The 21958-nt window shown below is 42.0% G+C and overlaps 1 protein-coding gene across 11 annotated transcripts in view; it reads left to right on the top strand.

Annotated features, from left to right (window-relative positions):
• The window catches only part of MYO9A (myosin IXA), a 307802-nt gene that overhangs the window by 58229 nt on the left and 227615 nt on the right, over positions 1 to 21958 (top strand). For 4 of the 11 annotated variants that reach the window (XM_075897523.1, XM_075897524.1, XM_075897525.1 and 1 more), the window contains exon 1: positions 1948 to 2515. The exons of 3 other annotated variants lie outside the window; for them this stretch is intronic. The gene's annotated coding sequence lies outside the window, so the exon portion shown is untranslated. Of the gene's footprint in view, positions 1 to 1947; positions 2516 to 20176; positions 20236 to 21958 lie in introns of those variants that run through there. 4 more of the 11 variants (XM_075897518.1, XM_075897519.1, XM_014575861.3 and 1 more) reach the window with 4 other exon arrangements.

Genomic DNA, 21958 nt, shown 5'->3' with positions numbered 1-21958 from the left:
TGCATTACCTTTTGCTGAACTGGGCCATATGTCCATAGCACTGTTTTGGCAATAAATTCTAAATGACTTTTAAAAAAAAAGTTTGGTGATTTAGTATCTTAAAAACATTCAGACTCATTCTGACTAGAGAGATTGACTGAACAACTCATCCTTCTGGTCTGTTAGCTTCTAGACCTGAATGTAATAAACTCCCTCTTGCTCTTCCATAAACCCTGGTCTCAGATGCTACCCTGGGATTTCTAGGCATGAGCCATGTACTGGTCTTCTAGTGGCTCAACCCTCCCCCTTCTCACTGTAATAATGGGAGCTGGTTACTGCTGTGCTCTTTGTAGCACTCGAGTTGCAATTTTAGCTAAACAAGACATTTTCTACGTAGTCCATGGCAATGTGAGCCATTCAGTGGTTCTACTCCAAAAAGAGACATTGCGAGGTTCCATGTTTGTGTCTGCTCCCTTTACTGGTAACTGTGTCCTTTTTTTTTTCTTTTCAATTGCCAGCTAATGTTTCATTAACCAGTTTTCTGCAGGCCAGATTCAGTCATTAGATCTTTGCCACTGTGTTTTATTCACTGAGGTGAATAAAATAGACTAAAATTTAACTTTGAATTGGCATTTAGTTAACTATTTCATTTATGCATGGAGGGAGATGAGAATCCAGATCGCTATGTTGGCTGTCTAGTCCAGGGAAAACTTTTGTTTATAAAGTCAGCAGCTATGACTGAATATAAGCAGGGATCAGAACTGTTGACTTAGATACCATTATTTCTACATAGTTACTTTCCAGAATAGAAATAGACTTTACATTTGTATTAATTCTCAAGGTTTGATGGTTGCTTTGTAACCTCTTTTGTTTGGAGGAAAAGGTTTGAAGGTAAATTTGCCTCTGTTTCTCAATACATTTTTGTTGTCCTTCTATGTAGATTATAATGGCCTTGGTGAAGTCTCAGATTGTCTTGTGTAACATGAAACTCACCGACTTTCAATAAATAAACTTTTGCAAGTACAGTTTTTAAAGATACATTTGGTTTGTAAAAAATAACAGCCTGTGGGCTCTTAACCATGCAGATGTTCATTTGTGGGTTGAATTCACATCTGAGAATTATTTGGGGAAAAGCTCCCAAAAAGGTAAATAAGTGGTGCTATACCTTAACCCAGAGGTTAACTGATCACATGCTCTGTTTCATTCATTCCAGAATTAACTAGTTGTGAAATTTACTATGAAGCGAGCTACATTTTAAAACATTTTGAAAGCCAATCTCAAAAAGGGGGTAGATTCTGTTGGATGGCTTGCTGAAACAGAGTATCTGTTCTAAGAGGATGAGTAACAGTGCTATTTGTTTGCATTTGATTACTAATGTAACCTTCCCATGGCATGAAAGGAGCTGTGGAAAGCATGCATCCATGTTTGTCATACCCCTCTTAATAGCCTTTGTGTAGAATTATCCAAAAGGTGAGGGTGAGGCTTTGGGAAATAAAAGAGAATTACCAGTTTAAAAGTTTCCAGGGAAGCTTGGCTCATGATAGTGAGTAAACCTCTGGTGTCTTTTTATAAACCTTCCCTCTCCCTCCCCCTCCACCTAACAAACTGCTTTGGGATTCCTGCTTTTTCTTATTTTTTAGGGTTTTGAAGTTGCTTCATAAGCTAAATTAAGATTTGAAGGTTGGGGCATATGGAGCACGTAGATTTGCAGAATCTACATCTTAGTTGAGTATATATGCTTAACGTTAAGAAAATTGTTCTAATTTACTCAGTATGCTAAAATTTAGAGCACCGCCTAGGTATTTTCCTGCAAAGGAATTTTCTATGATTTTTTTTATCATATTTTATTGTACTCTGTCAGCTGTGTAGAAATACACTATGCGATTTATGATGCTGAGCTCGGGTGAAGTGGGTGGATCTTGCTAGGAAGAAAGGATAATGCATGATGTCATCTCCTCCTTCCTCATAATATAAGACTTAACTCCAGCCTTGTGCAGCTGACAAGACTGCAGCTATTTAATGGAACATGCTGCCGAGGGCTGGTCTGCCTTTCAGATTTTTTTCCTGTGGTACCGTTCTGTGAAATAATTTGCCTTCCTATTTCAATCTACAGCACAAGCTGCAGACAACAGAAAGTGGTGGTGAGATGGGGACAAAAGGCATGTTTATTTCAGAGGTAATTGAGAGCTGCTTTGGATGGTAATGTGCAGATGTTGAAATCTATATGAACAGCTGAAGGATTTTTTTTAAGAACTTGGGGTTTGCCAGAGCTGAGGTGGTGCATGTGAAAGTAAGAAGTGTCATAAGACAGAGCGTGGAATTGTGGAACTGGCATTTGCAAAGAAGTTGAAAAGAAGAAAAGCTTTATACACACAACTGCTGCTGGGGTTGCTGATTGTGCTTTTTTGTGAAGGTTATCAGCGTTTGAGAGTCCACAAGGAAAATATATCAGCAACTTCGCTGATGGGAGTGGAACTAATTTCATTGCACGGTGATGACTGGGAACTGATCAGGACAGAGACAGAAGACTTGGAGGGTACTGTAAAAGTATACATTTGTTTAATTGATTGTTGTGATTGCCATACAGATGTTCAAGAAAGAGGAGAGTGGCACTCAGAGAATGACGCAAGAAATGTAACAAAAAAGTGTTTTGAGAGCTAAGTATTTTTAAGCTAGATGCATAGGAAGATGTGTTAGGTGTCATTGCCAGTCCCAAATGTTCAAAAAGCCCGAATGAGGCCCCAGAAAAGTCACAGTTGGCTTAAAAATAATTATTTTTAAAAATTACATGGGGGGGGGGGGTTTGGGGTTTTTCCCTTGTGGTTTTCTAATCTTTAGGGGTATATATTTTCATGCTTTCTTCCACATCCACGAGGTCTAGAAACAGTTTTAAAAATGAAAGCTGAGATTGTGTATTCACATAACTCCAGGGAACTGAGCATTTAAAAATAGTGCTAATTATTGCAAGATATGCAATCAAATCATGACCTGGGAACACTTGAAATATTTTATTTAAATCTAGCAGAGATTGCAACAAAGGTACAGTTTAGAGAACTTTATCATTAGAGTGATTCGAAAATATGTCCAGTTCACTATGGATTATAATTGAGACAGATCTGTACTATTGGTGTAAATAAGGGAGCATTATTTTAGTGACATTTTTTTATTTTGTCCAAGCACTACCCAACTCCACTGGTTAATTTAAAATCCTTTAACTGTGATCTTTGATATAACTGACAAATTAACAGAGAACAGTCACTTAACCTGATTTCTTGAACTTCAGTAACCTTTTGCAGAGTAAATTTTGTGGAGCAGTTTTTATGTATTGTTTCATCATTTGTAGGGTTGTTTGATTATTTGTTTTAATAATTATGGCTATAATCCTTTGTAGACAATACAATAAATCCAGTAGTTTATTCCTTTGTGTATATAAAATAGACTGAATTCTCCTTGGAAGATTGCCTGATTCTCAGTATACAGGCCAACAAAATGTAAATTACATACATTTTCAAACTGAGTATAATTGTTGTAGAACATCTCTCTTGGGGGAAGAAGTTAAAAGAAATATTTCCAGGAGCGTGTAAAAATAGAAATCTAGAAAGTAATTCTTTTAGCTGCTTTGTTTGATAGTATTTTTATAAAACAATGTAAATGACAGATATTTACCTGTCATGTATCAATATAAAATACATTTGATAAAGAATTTCATAAAATATTATCCCCATAAAACTATAATTTTCATTTTATTTATTTTAGACACTTAAAAATTAGAGATTTGCCTGTGTTCAGACCAGTACCATACAAGGATATTGTATCCTTGTGCATGCCACTCGGCACATTACACAGCCAGATTTGTATCGCTTCACCTGAGTACCTTTATGGTTGGGTTAGGGTGCGTGCATGTGGTTTTGTTCCATTTCTCTTCGTTCCTTAAAGTTGTTGAGCTCAGCAGGGTAGAAGTGTCTTGTCCCTAAAGTCCTGCAAAGCTCCTAATCTCTGAATGTAAGAGGTCCCATTTCCCCATCTCCTGCAGAGCTCCTGAGAAGCTCAGTTTCCCTCTGAGTCTGAGGACCAGCGGTGTTCTGTATGGTAATTCTTAATATACGTAGGGCTTGTCTACACTTAAAATGCTGCAATGGCTCTGCTGTAGCTCTTCAGTTAAAAACATTACCTATGTATTGATGTAGGTATTCCACCTCCCCAAATCGGGGGAGGAGGAGGTATATTGATGAGAGAAGTCTCTCTTCAATCTAGTGCTCTCTGTTGTGGGGAGGAAAGGGGTGGGGAGGAGTTAGGTCATGTTTTGCTCAGAGGTGGTGGGTTTTCACTGAGTATAGTTCTACCAACCTAATTTCCTTATTTAGCCCAATCCCAGGACTCTGATTCAGCAGAGCATTTAAGCAAATGCTTGAATCCTTTCCTATTCAGGAAAGCACTTAGCACATATTTAGCCGTAAGCGTATACATATGTATTTTGGATAGGAGTGGACTCCTGAATCAGGCCCAAATAGATTTGTCAAGGGATGTTGTTCTGCTAAGAGGGTCAGCTGAAGATCCCTTAGAAGGATCCTTCAAAACACAATAGAGAACATTCACTTTTATAAAGACTCATCTCCCTGACTACTGAGAAGTACTGGTATCCAAAAGCAGATTCCACTTTCGTTACAAGAAGCTATTCAATTAGAAAGGGTTGAAATTCACATTGCAGAAATAAACAGTTAAAATTCCATTCATGTCCAGTACGTAAGAGTTATTTAAACCCATGACTTTTTCAAGCACGAAGTAATGTTTTTGTCTGCAGTCCATGATTCTAAAGTAAAATGACAAGAGAAGTTTATTTTATAAGAAAAATAGGGAAAACTAGCCTTTTAGTCTGCTAGCTTTACCCCGGAGTCAAAAATGCTTCTGCAGTGTGATTATGGAAACTGTTAAATATTTTCTGAAACTACTGTAGCGTCCTTTACAGTGCGCTCTGCCTTTCAGTCTGTGTGCGCTTTTAAAGATTTGTATTGTATTGTTTGGCCCTGGAGGTGGAGACAAAGGTGGTGTGTGTGTGTGTGTGTGTGTGTGTGTGTGTGTGTGTGTGTGTGTGTGTGTGTGTGTGTGTGTGTGTGTGTGTGTATGGGGGGGGGAGGGTGTCCTTACCTCTAAGCATCACTACTCTCCATCCACGCCTGGGGCCTCTCTCTTCACTTTTGAAGTCCTCAGCAGGAGTGGTTCATATGGAGAGAGGACCCTGTTTTATTTCATTCTTTGAGGATCACAGATCTCAATTCTTACATGTTTAGTCAAGGGGTTTTTCCTCTAATTTTTTTTATCCTCACTGGAGCTGAACATTCATATCAGACATGGGGAAAAATGTTCTTTATGATACTTATGTATCACCTAAATGACATTAAAAGAAAGTTAAGTCAAGCATTCAAAAGTGAGAAAACATTAAAATTAAGGTGGCCGTGTAACGTAATTCAGCCCCCTTGTGCGTATATAAGTATTGAATGACATGATCATATACTATTTTTTTCCACAGGACCTCAGCCTTATTCAGTATACTAGATGGAGAGTGTTCACTGAATGAGCAGCTATTCAATATTTAATGTTATCCTCATCATTCAGTGATTGTGGTCCCATGCATTATTCACTGCACCCCATCCAGATCCTGCCCGCACTGAATATAAAATTATTACTTTTCTATGGTTTTATATTGAGTTCTCATTCTAGCATCTTAATTCATTGCAAACCTTAAAATCATATCTCTACACTTCTGTGTGGTGAGCTGATAGTGTTACTCCCGCTTTACCTAGGGGAATCGAGGCACAACAATTAAAACCAAAATTGATTCAAACTGAGCACATGCATTTAATTTACACTTTGGAACTCTTGGGCCTGCTTTTTCAGAGTACAGTAAACTTCCGATAATCCGGCACCTTTAGGACCCAGGGGGTGCCAGATTATCAGATATGCCGGACTATCAGAAGGGGGGGCTATGAGGGATCTGGAGTGGGGTGGGAGGGGATGCCACTCCGGACCCCTCATAGCCCCCCTTACGATAGTCCGGCTCTGCCCTAGGCATCCCTGATTCAGCCACTGCTTGTCAGTTTCAGCAGCAGCTGAATCTGGGATGCCTGCAATAGAGCAGCTGGGGTGCTGCCGGGTTGGTCCCGCAGCGCCTAGGGGTGGCGCTACGGCACCAACCCAGCAGCACTCAAGCTGCTCTTGGGGACGCCTGGGACAGAGCAGCTGGGGTACTGCCCGGTTGGTCCCGTAGCGCTGACCCTCGGGGCTGCGGGACCAACCTGGCAGCACCCCAGCTGCTCTTGGGGACGCCTGGGGCAGAGCAGCTGGAGTGCTGCCGGGTTGGTCCCGCAGCGCCGTCCTTTGGCGCTGCGGGACCAACCCGGCAGGACCCCAGCTGCTCTGCCCCAGGGGTCCCCGAGTCAGCTGCTGCTGAAACAGATCAGTGGCTGATTCCAGGAAGCCCCGGGCAGAGCAGCTCTGCCCCGGGCTTCCTGGAATCAGCCGCTGATCTGTTTCAGCAGCAGCTGACTCGGGGACGCCTGGGGCAGAGCAGCTGGAGTGCTGCCGGGTTGGTCCCGCAGCGCCAAAGGACGGCGCTGCGGGACCAACCCCGCAGCACTCCAGCTGCTCTGCCCCAGGCGTCCCCAAGAGTAGCTGGGGTGCTGCCGGTTTGGTCCCGCAGCTCCGAGGGGCAGTGCTATGAGACCAACCCGGCAGCACCCCAGCTGCTCTGCTCCCGGCTTCTCCGATTCAGCTGCTGGTCAGTTTCAGCAGCAGCTGAATGGGGGAAGCCTGTCCGGCTGCCCCAGCACTTCCGGGTTCCTGATGGTGCCGGACCATCAGGAGTCCCGGAGCATTGGATGCCGGACTAATGGAGTTTTACTGTACTTGGGGGTTTACAGCACTTACATATATTGGAACAGCATCCCATGGATCTCAGGTGCCTTTGTCAGTTTTCAGAACTTCTGAGGTCTGAATTGCATGGGTCTCTCAAACTGAGCCCTAGAGAATGGGGAACATACGGTGGCCACCTATGCACATTTTGCTTTATGACTTGCCCAGCATCACAAGACACTTGGTGGCAGAGGCAGGGATGGAAAACAGTAATCTGGGGTGGCATTCAAACTGCCCGAAATAAAGCCATCCTTTCTGTTCCTGCAGTCTCCTGCCTCATTTTCCCCACACCTTTCAACTAGAAGTTCAGATCCGGGGCCCTACAGCAACATTCACCACACAATGCTTTTTCATTCCCCGGAGCACCGTCCATCCTATGCACATTTTGAGGCAGGTAAAAAAAGTTTGTGATTGGATTAAAGTTTGTATCACAATGCACACATGCAAGGGCGCTGAATTAAGATTGCACGGCCAATCTAAAAAGTGTCCAACTTTTTTTTTTTAAGCGAGAGGATGTAATACTTTCTACCCTCCGCTTCTGCCCTCCAGCCTTCCACTCTGAGGAGTCAGTTTACTTTTCTTCCACTTCCTCTTACTTTTTGCCCACTAGAAAAAGTGCATGAGAGGAAGTGAAACAGTGAGGCTTTTCCACTTAGTTTTTTATGTGTTTTGTACATGCATGCATCCTCCTTCCCCCCCATCATTGGAAAAATTTATCAAAATACAAATATGGTTTAAAAAGTGAACAAAACTAAAATATTTGTGCAAACATTTTCACAAATAAAGACCAGTTTTGTACAACTCTACCTGAGATCGGTTGGACTAGGCTAAGGCAGAGAGGGCATGAAAAAGGGTTTCTTACAGGAAAGCCCATGAATGCTCATTGTTACAGTTTTCAGCGTGAGAGTTCACAATCCTTTGCTACCTGGCTCCTTGCTGATCAGCCAGGCTTAGGAGGTCAAATTATTTTGCTCTCCCTTCATGCCCAGCCAGCCAGTATGTTGTGTAGGATATCTTGAGCCCTACTCTCTGAGCATATTGCACCTCCAGACTGGGTGGGCTTCAGTAGCGGTACAGGGGTGGTGCTGCTGGGCAGGATTATAGACTTCAGTGCTCTGCTTGTTCAGGGCAGGAGAGGTCAAGAAGCGATCTGAAGATCTTTGCACTCAACAGCTGGAAATCCATTGGTCTGGATTGAAAAATGCTTTGTTGTAGAAACCTGATTGACATGTAGGGAAAATCTCCTCTGTCTCTTAATATAGGGCAAAGTTGGTGTTCCTTCTGGTGTTTTCAGGGGTGTTGCTGGCTTTGCTGTGAAACAGTCTAAAAATGTCATCTCTTTTGGGGGATGATATCTGCTTTAAATTATGCTCACTAATTGATATCTATTCCTCGTCAGTTACGTGCACTATCTGAAGGGGTTTGGATTGTGTGGGGTATCTCGAGGATCAGAATCAGTACCACATCTCATTGATGCCAAACCAACTTCACTCCCAAAGCGGTGCTTGAAAGCACTGAAATAGGTCTTTTTAAATGAAACCAAATACAAGTCCAACATGGATTAGCTGGACTAGTATTTTAAAGTAGTTAGAAAGAAATGTGCTATAGCATTTGGAGGGTTTTTTAAGCGTAAGCAAGTAATGTGTATCCTAGAGAGAAATCCAGAAAACAAAAATTTCACTGGAAGTAAGGATAAAGAGATCCTGCTGACACAAATGATGAGTGATACAAGCATTTAAACATGTCTTATGGTTTGACATCACAAGAGCCCTGCAATGGAATTTTAGCCTTAGTGTACATGCTGTTGAGGGTGCATAATTCTATATGTTCGTACGGCCCCAAAATGACTAATGTCACTTTTGCTGTTATGTTCTCAAAGGTCAAATATTTTAGTCATTAGTTTACATCATCAATGGGACTATTGTGTTCATATGGAACATTTTATCGAGACAATACTGGAGGCTTCAAGAGGAATTCATATGGCAAAAATATATTTTGATGTTTATATTATCAGACATTGAGTTAGATTTGGAATACAGAAAATCCCATACTGTTGCCCTTCTATGTTCCCCAATCATGCATTACCTTTAGATGATCTAATCTTGCCTCAGTGCAAGGACTAGATGAACTCTTGTTTCTGTGATTTTTACATAAGCCGTCTTTCTGTTTACATTTTTACGGCAGAACATTATTTTTTTATTTGGATTCCTTTAATTGATGATGATAATAATAGTAATTCTTGTTAATAGTGATACTTCAGATAGAAAGATGATACATTCAGTTCAGTAAATCACAGCTTTTCTATTGACACCTTATATGCCATACATAGTATAAGTTTTGTTGCAATTCTATAACTTTGGCACATAAGAACAGCCATACTTGTTTGGACCAAAGGTCCATCTGGTCCCGTCACCTGACAGTGGCCAATGCCAGGTGTCCCAGAGGGAATGAGCAGAACAGGGAATCATCAAGTGATCCCTTCTTTGTTGCCCATTCCCAGCTTCTGACAAACAGAGGCTAGGTACACCATTCCTACCCATCCTGGCTAATACCATTGATGGACCTAACCTCCATATATTGTAGCAGCAATGATCATAATTTAATCAGACAATGACACAATCATAATGAACCGAAATGAAAGTTTTTGTGCATGTGAATGAATCATTTATGCTCTGCAGTGAGTTACAAAAAACAATTCCTTCAGAGGAATGCTGAGTGACTTTATATAGCATGACTAAAATTTGGTGGTTCTGTCCCATCAGAACCTCAAGATGGAATTAATTCTTTGTAGCCCTCTGCAGATGCTTTGTAGCTTAACATCAAGGGCTATTTTTAAAATTTGAATAGCCGCATAAATAACCAAAACTTACATCGGTGCAGCAATCTTTAGAAATCACTAGAACAGTTAAGCAAAAAGACAATATAGTGTGGATTGTATTAAAATTAATTCATTGTGAGTTAGGCCTTGTGCTGGCAGTATTAGCCTAGAATTAATGCAATACTTTTCTGTCTCTGGAGTCTTAATGGAATTGTATAAATATCTAAGAGTTCTGTTGTGGTCAGTCAGCATATGGAGTTCGCTGTTAAATGATTCAAATTCATATCTGCAGAGGATAAAATATTCATGGCGGAGATTTCTTTGCATCCTGCCTGATCACTTGACTTTTGCTTTGTAATCAAATAGCTATTGGAAGGAGTAAAACAACTTTTGTCACTCATCAGTTTTCATTAAAACACGAACAACCTATCACTTAGACCGTAATATTTGTACATCACAATTTCTATTAAGAAATCACTTTTTCTTCCATTGGAAATGCAGCCCTCTAGGATGGAACATAGAGAGTACTTTCATAGCACTATCACTGTCTGTAAGTTGAGAAAAGCAAGAGATGACCCACTTGTGAAATTCTGTCCATTTGAAACTGCAGTAGTTCATAGATTCCAAGGCCACAAGGGATCACTATGATCATCTTAACATCTCTTGTATGACACAGGCCTATGCCACAGAACTGCCCCAAAACATCCAATTTCAATTTAAAAATGGTCAGTGATGGAGAATCCCCTTTCACCTCTGGTAAGTTGTTCCAATGGTTAATTTCCCTCACTGTCAAAAAATGTACACCTTATTTCCTGTCTACATTTATCTCGCTCCAACTTCCAAGCATAGAATCCTATTATGAGAGCAAGTGCGGATCCACATCTGATCTGCATCCGCCGGACTCAACTCCTCATCTGATCTGGATTTTACTTGTATCCACACAACAGAGCTGGAGGGAGGGAGCATGGATGAGCAAAGGAAGGGCAGGATTGTGCATGGAAGAGTCAGGTAGCATGCCAGGGCTCTGCAGTTCAGTGCTCATCAGGCAGGGTCAGCACTCAGCCCCTCCTGCACGGAGAGAGAGAGAGAGTGCAGCTTCTTGAGTCCTTTCCCTGCCGGCAGTGCAGGGGCCTGCTCTGGCTTCCCCCACCCCCTCCACGGGTATTTGTTCCACTATCCATGGATATATGTGGATATTGCACCCTTTTCTGCTTGATTGAAGGCCCAGAATTTAATATTTGTTCTTCAGTGTTTAACGTTAAAACGTAAAACTGTGATGAAAATTTACTAGTCTATTAAATGGTACAGATCATCCTATAGATTTTTTTTCTATTGAAGTATTTATATGAAAAAAGTAAGTATTAACTTGGTTAGAATTTTAACAGGGTTCAAAAAAGAGCTAGATAGATTCATGGAGGTTCAGTCCATCAATGGCTGTTAGCCAGGATGGTAGGAATGGTGTCCCTAGCTTCTGTTTCTCTGGAGGTGAGAGACAGGGGAGGGATCACGTGAGGATTACCTGTTGTGATCTCTCCCTCTGTGGCATCTGGTATTGGCCACTGTTGGCAGATAGGATACTGAGCTGGATGGACCTTTGGGCTGACCCACTATGGCCATTCTGATAGGGTGTGCGGTATTGGCCCAGACAGTCTGGTATTTTTGCCTCCTGTCCGGTATTTTCTGATTTTTTTTTTCTTTTTAAACGGACATCTAAAATGTCTGGTATTTTCTGATTTTTTTTTCCCCCCTGCCAGGAGGCAAAAATACTGGGCACCTGGCAACCCGACACATACTTAGTAATTGGGTCCAGCCCCCAGGCCCAGACCCCCCAGAGGAGCTGTCTTCTGGCTCGGAGCAGGAAAACAAGATGGCCGCCGGCAAAAAGCCTCAACAGGGCCATGCGGTTTTTTTTTATTTAAAAAAAATTTTTTTTTGCTTAGTAACTCTCGGGGTCTTTTTTTCCCTCAACAACTGTGGCCTCCCCCTTTTGGCGGGGGAGTGGGGGTGTTTGGTATTTTTGTTTAAACCATCTGGCATCCCTATGTTCTTATGTTTGAGTTAAGATTTTTAAGAGGAGTGACTTCTGAGTAGCTTAATTCTTTGGCCTGTTAATTTGATGCACATTTAAAGCCCCTGACTTTCTGAAGTATGAACAGCCTTTGAAAGTCAGATCGCTTCAGTATAGTTATTTTTAGACATCTTAGCTTTTTAGGGTAAGTTGTTATAAGTTTGACTGTCACATGAGCATACATCTTATTCATGAGTGTGTGGTCAGATTGAAAGTTCAGTTTCCGGTTATAAAACTGAATGAAACTCTTCCTGGAACAGAGCATGTGTTCGAGAGACTTTGGCATGAGAAGTGTAACAAGGACATGATGCCTTTCTCTGCTTACATCATTGGTGGGAACTAGCTGTGCAGACTGATACAGTGGCTAATTGGAGATAATAATAAATTGAGAAAGGATTGGTCTGATTATTTTAGCATTGAAAAACACTCATTACAGCATCTGTTTCCATCTCAAGAATTCCTCTAAAGAACAAACTCCAAAACCTTTCTGAATGATCATTTGCATACTTACTGTATGGTAAACATTTTTAAAGGCCTTAACTATGGCTTTAAGTTTCTGTTTTACTGATTTTTATAAGAATTATGTAGCCATTTTTTTTTTATTTTCAGAAATATATAACTTGGGCATAAAATCCACTCTTTTGGAAAAGATTGATTCATTTCGTTAAGAATGTAGCCTTTTGAAACTTGGCTATACAAAATGACTAGCTGTTTTCAAGTGAGATCTCCTTGTATAAAACTTTGCAGGCTTGTTTCAGTATATTCACTTATATTAGATGGAGTGTAAATTGTAATCTACACTAGAGTGTGGTATACTAATTGTGTGGATCCTAGCTGGTTTATGTTAAAAGTTGCTGAGTGCGCATTAATGTAATACGGTTTGAAATGGCGCTATATCTGTGTGTACTTGGGAGCAGAGGTCATGTCTTCACTACAGGCTGGATTGATGGGCCATAATCACTCCAGCAGGACTTGATTTATCATGTCTAGTATAGATGAGATGAATCAATCGCCAGCCACTTTCCTATCGTCTCCAGTACTCCACAAGAATGAGAAGAGGAAGCGGAGTCAGCAGGAGAGCCTCAGCTGTGGACTTACTGCTGTGAAGACGCTATAATAAGCTGCTCTGAGCATGTAATTTTCAGCTACATTATTCATATAGCTAAAGTTGTGTAACTTGGGTCGATGGCCCGTAGTAGTGTACACATAGTCTTAGGAACTTTTAGTGTGCATCAGCAGGGTCCACACGATCAATTAGCTCATGACACACTGCTGTGCACTAGAATGTATACCTCAACTAGTGTGGATCCAATGTAAACACAATGTAAACAAGTCCCTAGATATTTTATATTCTTATATGACCCTTCTAGCCACAGGTTGCCTATCACTGCATTAGAATAACAGGTTAATGAGAACATTATAGTGAATGCTAAGAAAAAGTGGGTACACAACAGAACATGAGGGTAATGAACACCATGCAAATTATGCTAAGCAGCTTGTAAGCAAGGCTTTGCATAATCATACTGTAGTGTATTGAAACCTGACCCTTGCTAGTTCTCATGGGCTTCCTTGCTGATAAAGTAACCTTCCCTTGCCTAAAGAAGAGAGGAACAATGGCACAGGAAAAGCTCCAGTTTCCTTCCCTACTGTGTTAGCACATGCTAGGCTATTTACTAGCAAGCTACTCCCTCTAGCAACAGCTTTGATGGCAAAAAGTTGTGTGTTTTCCTTATGCTTGAGGCAACAGCAGTGCTGAGTTCAGCAGTGTTTGCATTTTTGTGATGCTGTGTTACAAAATATTGGGGGGAACATTTTCCTAAAGTACGTTAGAGCTGCAAAATGTGTTTATGGCAATACGTTTTCTTGGTTTTTAGAAGTGCTTGAGTTTTCATGGCAACCATGCAGTATTTTCTATTCATCTTTTCAGGAATTTTTTATCCTAACAGTTTCCTGTGTCTGTTTTGTCAGTCTGAACATCTGTTACAAGTTATTGGTGGATAGGTGTTCCAGACTCCCATTAACTCTAATATAGGTTAAAGGGTCAATAATGGGAGGATTTGATACTTTTTCTTGGATAAAGGGAAGGTGCTTCACTAGTCTTTGCTTACTTAACTCTTACTCGCTTTTGTGAGATGTATTTTAGGATATGTGTATGCTTTGTCTTTGTCTACACTATACAGCTTTTAACATCACAGCTGTGCTGCTAAAAATCTGACACTGTAGCTGCTGTTTGTCAGCTCTTTTGCCAACACAACACTTCCATCCCTAGCAAGCAGTGTTCATGTTCTTGGCATGAGAGATCTCCCACTGATAACACACTGTTTGCACTGGTACTTGTTGATGCAAAATTTGTGTTTCAAGGGGTAGGGGTTAGTACCTCTGAACACCAAAAGTTTTCTTGTTCAATTGCCAGTGTAGATACAGTCTTAACATGCTACAGCAGCACAACTGCAGCACTTCGGTATAGATGTTTCCTACAGCAACAGGAGGGATTTTTCCATCACTTCCCTCAGATGTGGCAGGTAGGTTGATAGAAGAATTCTTCCATCAACCTAGCACTTTCCACACTGGGTATTAGACTGGTGTAGCAATACCTTTTATGGCTATTGATATTTCACATCTCTGGGAGACATAGTAAGTAAGTTTTCAGTGTAGACAAGCCCTAAATCAATCAAATAAAGAGAATTTATCTTCCAACACTCTCCCCTCATCAGTTCTAATCTTGACACTAGTCCTTTCTACTTTTTTAGCCATGCAATGTTTGTTGATTTAGTTACCACCTCTCAAGGAGGTGGATTTACTACAGCAGTGCAGTGGTGCTGCTGTAGTATTTTACGGGTAGATGTAGCTGAGTTTTGGTGATTGCAAGTTGCAGCTGTCACAAATGGAAGGGAAAAGGAGTCCCTCATGAATGACCACTGAATGGTGCCTCCAGAGGCCAGCTCTTTTCTCATTTGTGCCATCTGAAGCCCTTCATATCTGAAGAGAAGTCTGGCTGGGCAGTAGGCAGGCCACGAGGAAAAAAGGTGATATTTGGGCCTCAGCCTTATGTCCAGGTGGAAAGTCCAGTGCAGTGAGGGTAGTCAGAAATCTCCTATAATCTTCGCCTCCCTATTTTATCCCCTTTCGGGAGATGAAGGGAATTCTCCAGTAATTCTCCCCCCATCAGGGCCGTACTGAGACATGTGGGTGCCCCTTCAAACAGATACACTCTAAATACATTTATTATCAAGACTTTTTTTTAAGTTCAACATTTATCTATTAGGTACAGGGAGAAATTTGAATTTCTATTAAAAATTGTAAACTGTAAATTTTTATTCAAAATAAGGAATTTAAATATATATAATTTACAAAGGAATAAGAAGATTAGCATAGGCGCTGCTATTACTCTTGGAAATGTGGAAGCAGCATTGCCTATGAAATGAACTTTGTACAACTTAACAAGTCTCCCCTGGAGATAAATCACGTGTGCCTATAGGAGTTGCTGAACTAGGATGAGGGCTTTACAAAAACTTCTGTAAAGTGTCTGAAGATGCATATCTGAGTAGGCTAGGTGCTTAACATCTATTGACTTGTGATAGGAATTAAGCACCTAATCTCTGTAGGCACTTTTGTGAATCTTAGGTGCCTATGTGCATCTTTTGGTTCCTAAATACCTTTTTAAATGTGGCCCAAGATTGATACACACAACTCAATTTCAGCCTGGTGTATACCTCATGGAGTTTAATTGATTGTGATCACTCTTGTTGGGAGTCAGGGCAGGTTTTGGTCTACTCTGTACTCTCTTGTTAACAGAGATGAAAGTAAGGCAGTGCACCACTCCCAGCTAGCTGGAGTGCTTAGCTGCAGAAGGAGGCCGGGCATGCTCCCAGCTGAGCTTCTGGGGCTCTCCTGGAAGGTGGCACATTAAGCAGCAGGCTGGTTAAAGGAGCTGGCTGGGGGGTGCTCCCAGCCCAGCTGGAGGGCGGTGCAGCCTCCCCTGGCTGAGCACAGGGCAGCTGGGCTGAAGCAAAGAGAAGCTGCTGCCCTGCCAGCTGGCAGTGGTTTTAAGCTCAGGTGCATCACGCTCCATGTGGGCTGGAGGCTCAGAGGGGTAGCTGCCTGATCAGCTGGCTGCAGTGTTTAGCAGAGGCTGCACTACACTCCAGCCCATTGGGGGGCTTTCCCTGAGCTTTAAACCACGGCCAGCTGGCAGGACAGCAGCTCCTCTTTGCTTCAGCCCAGCTGCCCTGTGCTCAGCCCGGGGAGGCTGCACCGCCCTCCAGCTGGGCTGGGAGCACCCCCAGCCAGCTCCTTTAACCAGCCTGCTGCTTAATGTGCCACCTTCCAGGAGAGCCCCAGAAGCTCAGCTGGGAGCATGCCCCAGCTGGCCATGGTGCTCAGCCAGGGTCCCCCCCCACACTCCACGTGGGCTGGAGAAGCAGAGGGAAAGCCCCGAATCAGCTGGAGGGAGCCTAGAGGACTTGGCCAAATGAAAAGGAGTCAGCGCCCTCATGTTAACTCACCGCCCCTCAGGAGCCACCAAGTCTCCACACAAGAGCTGGGGCTGCAGGCGGGATGCAGCTGGGTGAAGCAGCAGCCGTCGCCCTACTGCGTTCCATGCGCCAGCCCTAGAGGCACCTGCAGGTGACCCTGGGTGTGTTTTAGCACCCCCTCATAGGATGGCGCCTTGGGCAGCTGCCCAGCTAGCCCATGCCGTAATCCGGCCCTGCCCCCCATCTGGGAGGATTTGAATGTGGCATTCCTTGGAGCCCATAAGTGGTGCTCCATTGAATAGCTAGCTTGGTCTTTTCAGAGTGATGCGTGAGACCCCTCCCCTGAAGACCAAGTGTACCGTTGCAATGTTCCCAGCTCATGGTGTGCGAGGGAGAGGGCCTGTAGTGTCTAGTTAATGCTAATTAGTCTCAGGGCTTGGTTTACCATCTTCAGACAATTTTCTAACTCTGGGTTAAAACTTATAATTTTAACCAAGCCATATTTATCTTACAGTTTGTAACTGTCAAAATAATAAATGTCCCACATCACTCTTATTTTTAAAAATGCTTGATTTAAAAATTCTGCTCTTCCTATGGCAAACAGTTAGTACCTAAATTCAGTTCTGCCAGCATTTGGTTTTGTCCTTTGAAAAATTTCATTCGCTACCAGGGTTTAGGAATTGAAGAGTTTATAGTACAGTTTGTAAACTCCTAAACTATTTACATACAGAATAGGTGCACAACAGATAAGGCATTCCTGTCTGAAGAAAGAACGGTCATATTTGGAGAACCTCTGATAGATTTCAAGGTCAGAGAGAACCACTGTGAACACCTAGCTTAACCTTCTGTATAACACAGGCAACAGCACTTCTCCAAAATAATTCGAAGAGTGCATGCATTAAGTCCACAAATAGATAAATAATGACCAGAGCTTCCAAAATTAAACATGGGCTTTCCTATTCCTTGTACTGCAAAATCTAAAAGTTGTGGTTAGATTTCCAGTGAAATAAGGGCACTTGTGCCCCCTCCTTTAGCCTCCTCAAAGATCAGCATATTGGTGTATCAGTTCAAAGAAATCTTTGGTGTAGACTGAGTCATGCTAATTTTATAAGCTGCAGCATGTTTGGTATAGACACATCTGTACTGATTCATTGCATCTCATTTATGAGTCTGTAGAAGTGAGCTGCGGTTTTCTTTAGCTACATGGATATAGTTTTATTTTGGAGTACTGGGATATTTGAAAATTTTACTCAATGTTCTTAAAACACATGGCATTGCTAAAAATGTGAAGTACACAGGGTTTATATAAAGCCAGTGTTCATGGATTATACCGTATCCAGTCTTGTCTTTTTTCATATCTTTATCATTTTAATTTACATATCCAAGCACAAAGATATGATTACATATTTATCAGAGTGATACAATACCACCACCTGCTTGGACAGTATTCATTTTGGTAACTCATCCTCTCTCTAGACAGAGGAATACAGCAATGCCATTAAGTGAAATGACTGTTTTCCTTTGCATGGATAAATCACATTTTGTCGTAAGAATACTTCTAGTGTGCTTGGATGTTTTTAAAATCCAGAGAGAGAGAGACCAAACATTGGGAAGTACCTTGTTAAACCTTACTTCTGTGCACCCATGATTGTGGAAGGCTCTTTGCAAACACTCCACTGATTTAAAATAACACATCTGTAAAACATTTCTGGCACTATTTACAAATATTAAACTGCATCATCTGATGGAACATGAGTGTGTGTAGCTGAAGCTACTTTTAGGGTTTGTATAATTCTGTCACTTTAAAATTGTTGCAAGCCAGTTGTCCCCTCTGCTGCATATTGCTAAATTAGAATTTCATTGGATGCTTCTAGCTTTAAAAGTAGCACAGTGAAACAGATTTCGCAAAGGTACAATTCCAAGATGATTGACATTTTTGCAGTCCAGAAAACCAGTTCTTGACTCTGTAGACTGCCAAACCTTTCAGGTTATAATATTGTAGCTCAGTTAAGCAACTCTCTATTATGACATACTACTGTGTCAAAGTAACACAGGTTCCTAAATTCATTCACAAATTCTAAGGCCAGTAGGGACTGCTATGATCTAGTCTGACCTCTTGTATTACAAAGGCCATAGAACTTCCTCCAAAGAATTCCTTTTGAGCTAGAGCATGTCTTAAAAAAAATTCCAATCTTGATTTAATAATTGCCAGCGACAGAAAAATGCCTCTCTAAAAATGAATAGAAGTTGTCTAGGGCCTCTTACAGACTTTGTTGCAGTTTATGGGGAGCCTGTCAAGCTTCAAGACCTCGTGTTAATTAGCCAGAAACAGGTTAGCAGGTCAAGTTAAACCCTAGGTTTCCCCAGTCGTAACGTGACCTGCTAACTTGCGTGGAAACAACAAACTGCCTTGTCATCACTAGGATTGTAGCTTGATTTACTTACCTTGTGCCAGGTAATGTAAGAACATACTTTATATCCCCTAATGGCAGATATTACTGCCAATGGAGGGTTTGAAAACAAACTGGGTTCAAAGTTCCTACTGGCTAGTATATTTGTTTTTATTTTTTTAAAGGTATGGCTAATCCAAAATCTAGCTGTATGTGCTTTTCCAGTATCAGAGGGGTAGCCGTGTTAGTCTGAATCTGCAAAAGCGGCGAGGAGTCCTGTGGCACCTTATAGACCAACTGAAGTGTTGGAGCATAAGCTTTCATGGGCAAAGACCCGCTTCGTCAGATGCAGCTTTTCCCAGTACATGATGTGTATTCTGAAGCAGTGTGTGCAGCTTTCACAGTTTGTTAGAATCCATGCCAAGTATGTTGCATGGGAACAAATTGATATACTGTGTTCTTCAAGCCTGTATCTAGGAATGTACACTCACGGAGATATTTGACGAGAGTTGAATAAGTAGATACAGCATAAAATAATACTTTGCATTTCTGTAATACCTTCCATCAGAGGATCCGAAAAGCCTTTTATACACTTGAATAAATTCAATGCTTTATCACCATTGTGAGGGAGGTGATTTTCTTATATCACACAGTGATAAAAAGAGGCAGAGGTACTGCTGAGTCATGCGAAGTTGAGCAGTTACTCTGGTATGGCCTCCTGCAGGCGAGCCATTGAATTATTGCTCCCTTGCTGGACGATGGCTGTTGAAGGTTGTTTAACCTGCCCCTGCGGTTACTTTACTTGGTGTTGTCCCGGAGAAGGGGGCGGGAAAGGGGGGTTAATGTGTGGCTCTCAGTATGTTTTAGTGACAGCTATACAACACAATCTCATAACTTCATATGCACTAGAGATAGGCCTGTTTAGAGAGATCAGTGACTTTCAGCTAATCATAACCTTTCCCTGATACCTTACATGGCATGTTTTATATGCAGTGTCAGTTCTATACAGGTGAGGAATATGGGACTCCTCCACAGTGTAGAATGTCACAGTGGTATGCCGGGGCAGGCTGCAGCTCACAGCACTAAGGAAGTTCTAAGCAAAGCTGCAACTCACGGACAGTGAGGGTCAGGCTGCCATATGCTAAGTCTACGCTTATACTTGAAAGCATCGCTGTGGCGGCGCTTTCATTTTAGAAGTTTAGCCGAAGCCATAGTTTGGCAGGTCCTTGAAGTGGTCTGTTTCACCAGGAGCTGCAGAGCCATCCAGAATTGGGAGAGCACAATGCTTGCTTGAAGCTGCCATCCCACCACCAGCTCCTGGGTTGTGACTTGTGTACGGTGCCTCTTACAGAATCTCCCCATGTTCCTGGGCTGATTGTGGCCCAGACCATAGAGAATTGAGATTATCTTGGGTGGTACTGAAAGGAAATGTAGGACTGAGTGGATGACTTGATTGTGTGTCAGGAAGTATGCCACAATCTCAGGAATTATTTTTAACTTTGGCAATATTTTCTGTTCTTTGAAATCAGCCAGTGTGTGTAATGCGCATACTTCCATAGACTCAGACCGACTCGCTACAGCACACGGTACTTAGAGGTAAGATCTGTTAATACTGTAAATAAATTGGAGAAGGAAAGGTAAAATCGCTAACATACACCCACGCAAGTGCTGTCAACTTGCAAGCTCCCCCATTTTCTGTCTGGAATGTCACAATAAGAAATGAGTGTCTGTTTCTGTGCTGTGTGAGAGTAATTTGGCTGTATATCCAGTGGGCAGTAAAAGGGTTGAGTTAGCTTCATGAACATTGATAACTCTCTGCACTATTTGAAGCATTAGAGGGAAAGGAGAACTCAGAGCTGGGTCTTTTATAAAGTAATTGCTTCATGATCCAGATTTGTACTCCGTTTACTTGTTTCTGTCTTTTTTTTTTTTTTTAAGATGTGGAGGGGGACGTAGGTTAAGAATTTGATTATGGCTGTAACTGGCCAACTGAGAATTGCCCATGGGAGTTTAAGATGGAGCACAAAAGCCTGAGGTGGTCTCCTGCACCCGCTCTGTCGCTGGCCACCTCATCTGGGAGTAGAAGGTGCATCAGAATGGAAGTTCTGCTGCATCAGCAAACCCTGGACAGTTTTTTCTCTTTGTGAAATGCCTAGAATGCTGCTAGGTATTATAGAAAAACTAACATGGATTTTTTTTTAACCAAATTCTGTATTTGTGAGCATCTTATGGCAAGTCACTATTTGCCAAAGTGGTAGTGTATTTACATCACGTGAGAAATAGTAAGCTAGCTTTCATTTTGCTTTGGCACTGAACTGAGTCTCAGTTGTAAAAATTTCAATATTGTTATGAGTGAAATTAGACCTCATGAAAAACAAGGAACTAAATTATTTTAAATAGTCTTATGAGCAACCTGCCAGTTTCCAGAATCCCTTAACAATATCGGACATACTCTTATTTTGATTTGAATGCTATCTTGTGAAATGTGTGTTGGAGAAAATGTATGTTTCATCATCTGGATTGATGACGAAAGCAATTTCTTTTCTGTTTAGAATATCTCTTTATTGCAGCAATTTGAAGCTGTTTAATTTTAAAAATAATAATAATTCTGTTATACTGACAGTAGCCCAAAATCACACTTAACAGATATTAAGGGTCATAATATCCTCACAAGGCAGATATTTTTAAATGCCTTTTACGTGTGAGTAAACGGATGCCCAGATACTTGTGAACCATTAAAAAAAAAAAGATAGTCTCTTTGTTTACTTTAACTATCCAAAGAATGAAAGCACCAAAAGTACAAACTCTCAAAAGTGAGTTAATTTGTAAAACTATACTGTTTTGTAGAATTGATTTTGTGCCACCATCGCTTGGGACCAAAAGTAGCTATACCAATCACAAAACACAACTTTCTTCACTGACTGTGGCCATAATAAAATGCATTTAAATCTAGAGATGCATTTCAAATCCCTGATGCCCTAGAGCAGGCATGTCCAAAGTCCGGCCCGCGGGCCAATTGCGGCCCGTGTTCCGATTTAATACGGCCCCCGCTTCCTCCCCCTCTCCTGGCTCCCCGGCGCTCTTTTGAACTGGCACGTCCAGCGCGCCGCTTCCGGCCGCGCCGCCGCCGCCCATAGCCTCCACGGTCCTAGAGCCTGCCCTGTAGGGCACGTCCGCAGCCCCGCTCCCCCGCTCGGCTGCGGGTTCGCCCTGCCTCCTGGCCGCCGTGAGGCTGGCATGCCCTGCGCTCTCGGCCCGCCTCCGACCCTGCGGGCCCTCGGCCTTGGGGCTGAGAGTGCAGGGACGGCCCTCACGCATG

This window comes from Pelodiscus sinensis, chromosome 14, assembly GCF_049634645.1.
Source record: "Pelodiscus sinensis isolate JC-2024 chromosome 14, ASM4963464v1, whole genome shotgun sequence".
Classification (NCBI taxonomy): Eukaryota; Metazoa; Chordata; order Testudines; family Trionychidae; genus Pelodiscus; species Pelodiscus sinensis.
This window is presented reverse-complemented; position numbering and strand designations above follow the sequence as displayed.